Source organism: Lolium perenne, chromosome 3 (genome assembly GCF_019359855.2).
Source record: "Lolium perenne isolate Kyuss_39 chromosome 3, Kyuss_2.0, whole genome shotgun sequence".
NCBI classification, from domain to species: Eukaryota; Viridiplantae; Streptophyta; class Magnoliopsida; order Poales; family Poaceae; genus Lolium; species Lolium perenne.
The window spans coordinates 40,618,854-40,627,724 of NC_067246.2; the positions used below are offsets into that span (position 1 = coordinate 40,618,854).

Consider the following 8,871-nt stretch of genomic DNA (forward strand, 5'->3'; position numbering starts at 1 on the left):
CTCCGTCAAAATTTTCCCGTACACTTCCTCTATCCACACTAAATTGTCTTTTGCAGCCGGCGCCAGCTGACCGCCGTAAATGAAATTAGGGTCAAGCGCCCACCACATAATTTAGCGTCAATGCTAGACTTGGCTCTACCCTCGAGGATTTGGTAGTTTAACGCTAATTAGTCGGAAAATAATTCCAAGCATCACTGGTTAGGGTCGGTGTTGTGTGCCCTTATGTTGCCCATGAGGACTCCAAGATAGCCCACCAAGACCTTCTTTGACTAAGTTATCTCTACTACTTAAAAAGACTAAAGTGGTTCCTTATTCTGCCATCACAATACGTTTGGTCGTCCCACCTACCTACGCCCAAATTTTCGTCGTACCTTCGTCGCTCCACCTCTCCCGAATGCGCCGACAAGTGGGCCAGTCCCCACAATTCTCTCTCCCGACGAGATTTCCTCCACCCTCTCCCTCTCTCGTCGGCTAGGGTTTCGTCCTCCGCCGCCGCTCCCTTGCCGCGCCGCGCCATCGTTGACCTCAAAATGGGATCCCCGCGCCACGCCATGGAGGCCCCATCACCTCAAGGCCGAGCTCAGCATTTTCGTGGCCGACTCTGCACTTCTCCGCCGCCGCTCTGCGCCCTCTCTCTCGTGCTCGTCGCGAGCCGCCGCCGCTTTTCCCTCCCTCTATCCCTGCCCGCCACCTCTCCCCTCTCACTCTATGCCCCTGCAGATCATTGTCTTGTCTCGTCGCCCGTCTTCATCGTCGACAGCGTCGCCACAAAGGAGGAGGGGGTCGGGAGGAGGAAAAGAGGGGTAGCTGCCGACGATACGTTGTTCAGTTCCTCCCACAAATGCAGGAGAAGCAGGGGCAGTGCTCTCCGTCCGCCGCTGTGACAGATCTCGGGTGAGCCTCGAGTTCGACTTCCGGCGACACCCGCCCCAAAGTATCTTCCCCGATAAGATCTGTACGTACCTACCGTGATACATTCTTATCCACAACGCCATATCCTTCTGCCATTTTTGGGGGGATTGATTGCCTCCGAGGGCCAACAGGAGGAGTTCTTCACATAGCACCAGCCTCTTCTTCATTGATCGATGCTAGGGGTGGGGTGTAGCAGAATATTTGTTGCAACCAAAGTCCAGAGAAGGAGGATGGACATGCTCGTTACAGAAGTGCCAACAGTAGATGCGCCTGCACTATAGCAAATAGGGCAACTGCTCTAATCTTCCTAGGTATCTGCATCTCTACGATTTTCTTATCCAAATCTGACTGCTTAAGAATTCATCAATAATACAGAGTTCTGCTTAGGGCCCGATGCTCACTTTTTTCTCTACACTTTTCAAAAATTTATGTAGCATATACCAAGGTAAAGGTTTCGTTTGCACTATAGAAATGCTATTGTTTGCTGCTTCAGATACAACAAATTCTAGAACAGTTCTTAGTAGATATATCAGAGTCTGGAATGATTTTGTTTAGTGGTATAATGTGGCGTTCTAATTTGTCATGTGTCATTGAACTTAGTTGCACCATTTCCATTTCGGTGCGGCTTATACAACATGTGTACTAAGAGATGGCACCTTTTTGTCCTTATTTTGTCTTTGTGTTTGCTAAACCAGCTATGATTTGGTTTCTTACGTCAAATGAACATGTTCGCTTTTCATTTACAAGTCATTGGAACTATCAAGGTCTAATCTGAACTGGTGAGAAAGAAAGTAGTAACTGCTTATAAAATGTGGTTTTTATTGTTGGTTTGGAATCCTATTCTTATGAAAAGTGTTTAGTTGGTCAGGTTTAATAGTATTGCTGCTGGAGTGGTTTTGTTTCTTTGGATTTCAGCATCTACTGACATTGGTAAGTACTTTTTAGGTAATCCTCTGGATTTCCGGTGCCATGTTTTTGTGTACTAGGTGCATTTCTTTGCTTGGTTATAGTGGTGTCTCAAACTTTCTGCTTAAATATAGTATTTCTTTTCTTGATGCCTTCACTGGTTGTGAATTTGTGAGCTTCCCTCAATAGGGTGGATAATGAATTAATACTTGTGACCTTGTGATGTAGTGCTCAACAAGATGTTTAGATACAATAGACTAGCAGAGTATATAATATATACATCAATGTATGGCTAAGTCTGACCAAGGTTATTGTGACATCTGAATCCCGTGCCCTTCATAGGTGGTTGTTATCGGTGGAAAATAGGATGACCTTTATTCTTTTGGTATACTGGAAGTAATAGGTAAAGTTATTCTTGGCCCATTTCAGTCTGAGCTTATCCCACGTGCCTTTCAGTATGGTAAAGAAGAGACAAAATTAGTTCTTATATACCTTGGAAGGCTCTCCTCAATTACTATTGGGTAATAGCTTATAAAATTCATCCTAGGTGCATCACCCAATAAATTCGCAGTGAATTTCAACCTTGCTTGTACAAAAAATTATGTTATTATACTTGTAATGACATTATTTCAGCATTGGGAAATGATATCTGGACTTTTGTCATACTTGCAGCTTGATTAGGGTCACTGTTACAAGTGCATTTGGTGGCTGGGGAAATGAGCAGAAATCTTGGTTGGTTTATCTTGCTGGAAAGCTGTTTTGATTTTGTCATTATTGCATATTCCTGCCAGTGTATGCTTGCTTCAAATGATTTCTCTTTTATGTTTTGCCTTGATGATGTTCCAGTTAGCGTGAAAAATGGCCACCTCAGATTCAGAGATGTCTGTCAAGGTATCTAATCTACTTGATTGCTCAGTTCTAGATTGGTTGTTAGTACAATTTGGTTCTTATACTTTGACTTATGAAGTTTCGACTATGAATAATCATGCCAATCTATATCAGTCAAGGTGTAACTGAACATTTTTTTTATAATACTATGTTGTATATGCAAACTTGTCCTTTAAGGTGCATTGATTTATTCTTTAATTCAGGACAATTCCACTGAGTTAATTAAAATCTTGTTTTTTCATGAAAAGTTGTACTGTGACACAAATTGACTTCAGTGGGAAATAATATATATCAGTGCGAACACTTTCCTTAATGATCAAATAATTTGCATATGATGGATTAAGTATCTGGACAAATCAGCTCTTAAAGAATCCTTAGTTTTCAGGGTAGTTGTTCTCATAATTTTTGTCTACAGAAGTTAGCTCTCTCTCTCGTCGTCGGCCCGTTGGAGGAGAATGGGATGGGGAACCACGTTGGGATGCAGAGAAGCAGGAGCTGGCGGAGGCGCTTGTTGAACAGGAGGGTGGCCACGAACACCCATGGCAGCCTGCTTTGCGCAGCCAGAAGGAGTTGCCGATGAGGACCAATGTGCCTCTCAAGTAAGGACTCAACTTTCCCCTCTCTTTCTTCAGCGATTTTGGTCAAAATAATTTGTGGGCACGATCTGGTGCTGGTTTTGGCGTGAGCAACTACGATTTGGGGTCAGATCCGTGGGTGGATTGTTGGATTAGGAGGGATTTCAGGGTGGATTGTGGAAAACTTATGTTGCTATAAAAGCTTGCAGCCATTACCTGCCACAATCAAGGCCATTTTTTCTTTCGAATGAATCGGATTTGGGTCAGCATTTAAGTATTTTTTAAGATAATTAGTACGTGCTCATATTTAGCAGGAGTTGCTCTCGAAATTTTTTTTTGTCAAATGGGTTCGTCTCTGGTGTCATAGTGCCGGCACTATTTGTGATCTATGAACCTGTACATATTCTGTGTATTGTGATTGACACATGGTAGCTGAATTAGAATTGGTAATCAGGCTCAGACTGTAACCTATCAAGTCTCAAAAGAGGAAGCATTTCTCAGGGATGAAAGTAATTCATGATGCTATCTAGAACTTAGGAACTTAGCATAGCCTTTGTTCTAATTTAAACATGGGTACCATTTATTTTCTCGGAAGACTGAGCTTATCACTCTATGAATCTATGATCATTACCCAACTTCAGGTCCTTGCTATGTTCGTTTCAGCTTTGAGAAATAGTTGTTGCTCTATTTGAGCTACTAACTCAAGTCCTTGCTATGTTCGTTTCATGTATTGCTCGACATATTACTGCTTAATGTTCCATTGCTTAGTGACATGCTCTGTATCTACTTATCTACATTTTAGAATCATTTGTGTGTCCCATTATGCTGACTGATATTTGTTTCCTTGACTACAGAATCGAAGTTGGTTTAAATTATTGGCTTCATTACAAAATCTATGGCGATAGCAGTTGTGTCACCACACACCACTTGTAGCTGATTTTCTCTCCCTCAAGAACGGCATCAACAGTGTGCCTGCCTGATACCACAAAAGGTGTTTTCTCTTTGGTTACTTTAAAATATGTCAATTAGTTTTCATTTTGGTTCATGCTCATGCTACATATGTATGCTGCTCTGATATGAATTGCACATAATTCATTTTCCTAATCCATTTTGATGTTATGTGATGATAATATTGGACCCTTGATCGGCTCATTTCAGGTGTGAAAGAGCGCCAGCACCATCTGCCTACTCTATGCTACCAAAGTGGAGATTACGAGAGGTTGACTATAGAACAGAGTAAAGTAATATGACTGTACACCTATTAACTCATGATTGTCGTTTTTTGCTTAGCAATATCTTACACTAATGGATTTCTGGACATATGGATCATGCATTCATTTTTTTATGTTGGCCGGTGAAACAATTTGTCCAGCGTAGGTCATAGTCACTTTGGTTGAGCCTGTTATGTTTCCCACATGTAATATTTACATGGATGCTTTTTAGTTTTCCTTTAATATTGTACCAATATGAAGTACAATTTATGTTTGACATATATGCTTTTACATGATAGCCTCTACTACTGATCCTTGTAAAAAATGAGAATTTTTGGTTAGAAGAAAACCCATAAAGATAAGATTTGTTTTGTACTGGACTAAAATAAATGTGTAACTAAGAAATGCATAACTATGAAGTCGAGATGATTAATTATGTGCGTGGTAAGAACGACAGCCTGGTAAGTTGGTCGCATTGTGTTCAAATCAGTTTGCTTCTTCATTCTGAATTTGTCACAAGTAAATTCCTGATTTTGATTCTTTTTCCTGAATAGGTCCAGGACTTCTGTAAACTAGACAAAATTATCTTTGATTTATGACATGTCGGGAGCATCATCCAGTGATATTGAATTGTTAGTAGTTTCAGATGAAATTGCCAGTGATATATCTTCAGAGCCATCTATTACTTTGAAATAGACCAAACAGTTCTCTTTAACAGCTACAGACAAGTGGTACATATCTAAGGTCCAGTATTGTTATTTATCATTAATACTTGATTTGTCACAAAGTAGAGGGCCATTGTAGTACAGCTCGTGGAGCACGACGGGGCATATTCGTGTCTTCACGAACCTTCGTCACCCAAACGACGCTCGCCGGCCATATCCCTCAATTGTCTGCCACGCAAGGATAAAGGATCGGTACACGCGCCGCCGCGCCACCATCTCTGTCAACCTATGGTCGATGCAAATGCAGAAGCTAGGGAGTATGGGAGTGATGACCCACAAGTATAGGGGGTGTATCGTAGTATCTTCGATAAGTAAGAATGTCGATCCCAACGAGGAGCAGAAGGTGTTGACAAGCAGTTTCGATGAAGGATTCACTGTAAATGCTCACAGACAAGTATTCAGGGGGGTTTGATGTAACAGTTGAATAAAGTACGAGTATGTAAAGTGCGAGAGTAATAATTGCAGCGAGTGGCCCAATCCTTTTTAGCACAAAGGACAAGCCGGTTTGTTTACTTATAATGACCAAACGTTCTCGAGGACACACGGGATTTTAGTCTAGTGCTTTCGCTACATACGGCTAAATAATCTTCATTGTTGTGATAAGTGTTGTGTGGGTGAACCTATGCTAATGTACCGCCCTTTCTAGGACTAATACATACTTGTGATTATACCCCTTGCAAGCATCCGCAACTACAAGAAAGTAATTAAGAATTAAATCTAACCACAGCCTTAAACTCTGAGATCCTGCGATCCCTCCTGCATCGATATACCAACGGGGGTTTAGGTTTCTGTCACTCCGGCAACCCCGCAATTGGCAAACGAATACAAGATGCATTCCCCTAGGCCCATAAATGGTGAAGTGTCATGTAGTCGACGTTCACATGACACCACTAGAAGAATAACACCACAACTTAAATATCACACCATTGAATATTACTCAACCATAATTCACTACTAACATTTAGACTTCACCCATGTCCTCAAGAACTAAACGAACTACTCACGAGACATCATACGGAACATGATCAGAGGTGATATGATGATGAATAACAATCTGCACATAAACTTGGTTCAATGGTTTCACTCAATAGCATCAACAACAAGTAGGAATCGATACCGGAGAGTTTCCCCTATCAAACAATCAAGATCAAACCCAAATTGCTACGGCGGTGGCGGTGTCCAGCGGTGATGACGGCGGTGATGATGGTGGAGATGATGATGATGGTGATGGCGATGATGTCCAGCTCGATGACGGTGTCGATGGCGTCGATTTCCCCCTCCCGGAGGGAATTTCCCCGGCGGATTCAGGCCCTCCGGAGAGCTCTTTTCTCTCTGGTGTTCTCCGCCCCGCATAGGCGGCTATAACTCTTCCCGAGGTACCCTACGTGGCTTAGGTCTTCGGGACGAAGGGTTTGGCGAAGAAAAGGAGGCGAAAAGGGTCGTGGGCCCCAGGACCATAGGCCGGCGCGGCCAGGGCACAGGCCGCGCCGCCCTAGGGTGTGGGCCCACCCCGGCTCCTCCTGGCTCCTCCTTCGGCTTCCTTCGTCATCTTGAAAAATAGGATTTTTGGTATAATTTCCTTCCGTAGTTGATCTTCCGAAATATTGCGTTCGACGGTGCTTTTTCCGGCGAGAATCCTGGCTCCGGTGTTCGATCCTCCAATAATGATGAAACATGCAAAATAGATGAAATAACATAAGTATTGTGTCCCAATATGAAATATATCAATGAATAACAGCAAATTATGATATAAAATAGTGATGCAAATTGGACGTATCAACTCCCCCCAAGCTTAGACTTCGCTTGTCCCCAAGCGAAACTGAGCTCGATAGACATGACCACATGTTTATGGAGTGAAGAGTCGATGAATAAAATACGGACAAGAAGCATCATATTCATTCACACAGGACATTATAGTAAACAATCTCTTATAACTCATATTGAAACAAGTATAAGGTAATCACAAGTAAAGGTGCATAAGAAATCATAATTGGTGATGGCAAACTTCGTTCTTGGTCAGAGAACAATTAACAGATTATATCTCATTGAGCAGCGCTCCCATGTTAAAGTTTATAAGGCACAACTTGCATACTCAATCATAATGGTTTTCTCATGATCATTGATAACTTGCAAAGCTATATTCATTCAGATAAAACTTGTACTAAACAAAGAAGAATAAAAGACATGATGTAGCAAATCACAATATAATGGTTTGATCACAACTACTCAAATGCTTGCTTGAGATGGAGGGAAATAGGTTTACTGACTCAACATAAAGTAAAAGACAGGCCCTTCGCAGAGGGAAGCAGGGATTAAATCATGTGCTAAAGCTTTTTCAATTTTTTTTGCAATCATATAAAGAGAATAAAAGTAACATTTTGAGAGGTGTTTGTTGTTGTCAACGACTGGTAGCGGGTACTCTAACCCCCTTGCCAGACAACCTCCTAAGAGCGGCTCCCATATTATTTTCATTTTGTGTGGCACTCCTTCCAACCTTTCTTTCACAAACCATGGCTAACCGAATCCTCGGGTGCCTGCCAACAATCTCATACCATGAAGGAGTGCCTTTTTATTTTAGCTTTATTATGATGATGACACTCCCCCCAACCTTTGCTTACACAAGCCATGGCTAACCGAATCCTTCGGGTGCCGTCCATCAATCACATACCATGGAGGAGTGTCTATTTAGTTTAATCAATTTGGGACTGGGAATCCCATTGCCAGCTCTTTTTGCAAAATTATTGGATAAGCGGGTGAAGCCACTAGTCCATTGGTGGAAGTTGCCCAACAAGATTGAAAGATAAAACACCACATACTTCCTCATGAGCTATGAAACATTGACACAAATAAGAGATACTAAGTTTTGAATTGTTTAAAGGTAGCACATGAAGTATTTACTTGGAATGGCAGAAAATACCATGTAGTAGGTAGGTATGGTGGACACAAATGGCATAGGTTTGGGTTAAGGTTTGGATGCACGAGAAGTATTCCCTCTCAGTACAGGTCTTTGGCTAGCAAGGTTAATTAGCAAGCATAAGAGTTGAGGGAAACAAACAAATATACATGTGATAGAAATAATCATGCATCTTCCTTGTAAGTACAAACAATTTTAACTTCAGAATAATAAGCTATGAGCTAACAAGAAAAACAATGAAACATCTACATGTATTTCTCTTTTCTATTTAAACCTCAAAGTGTTGTTGCTATTGACCAATGCTAAGTTTGCCAAAACCAAATAGATTTATTCAATGCTCCCAAAGTGATACCAATACTAACAACAAGGTGAATCATATAGTAGAGATTGCAAACTAAAATAAGATGTGCAATATGTAAATGATAAGACTTCTCATTAATATTCCATAACGATAACTCACACCAAGGGATACATAGATAACCAAATAAAGGAGAGATACTTCCAAACGCAACCCATCTTATATGATAACTTCCCTACTCATGATATGATACTACTTGACAATAAAAGTAAAAGGTAGTGATAATGTGATACCGCGGCACTCCCCCAAGCTTGGAACAAACCAAGGGGATGCCAATACCGATGATGAATTACTCCTGCGGTGATGGTGGTGATGAACTCCCGTCATCAAACTTCCAAGGAAGAGGCTCTCCATCAAGAAACAACATCTTGGTCTCGGGGAT

At 41.5% G+C, this 8,871-nt stretch overlaps 1 long non-coding RNA gene across 9 annotated transcripts; it reads left to right on the forward strand.

Annotated features, from left to right (window-relative positions):
* Positions 1-319: 319 nt before the first annotated feature.
* On the forward strand, positions 320-5,279 carry LOC127340693 (uncharacterized). 9 transcript variants are annotated; one of them, XR_007874727.2, is made up of 6 exons: positions 320-955; positions 1,044-2,550; positions 2,665-2,709; positions 3,122-3,305; positions 4,136-4,272; positions 4,440-4,797. It is a non-coding gene; the product is annotated as an uncharacterized lncRNA (long non-coding RNA). The 9 variants fall into 9 exon arrangements; XR_007874728.2 differs by having other exon boundaries at positions 326-1,223; positions 1,781-2,550; XR_007874730.2 differs by having other exon boundaries at positions 327-1,223; positions 1,858-2,550.
* The last annotated feature ends 3,592 nt before the right edge of the window (positions 5,280-8,871 follow it).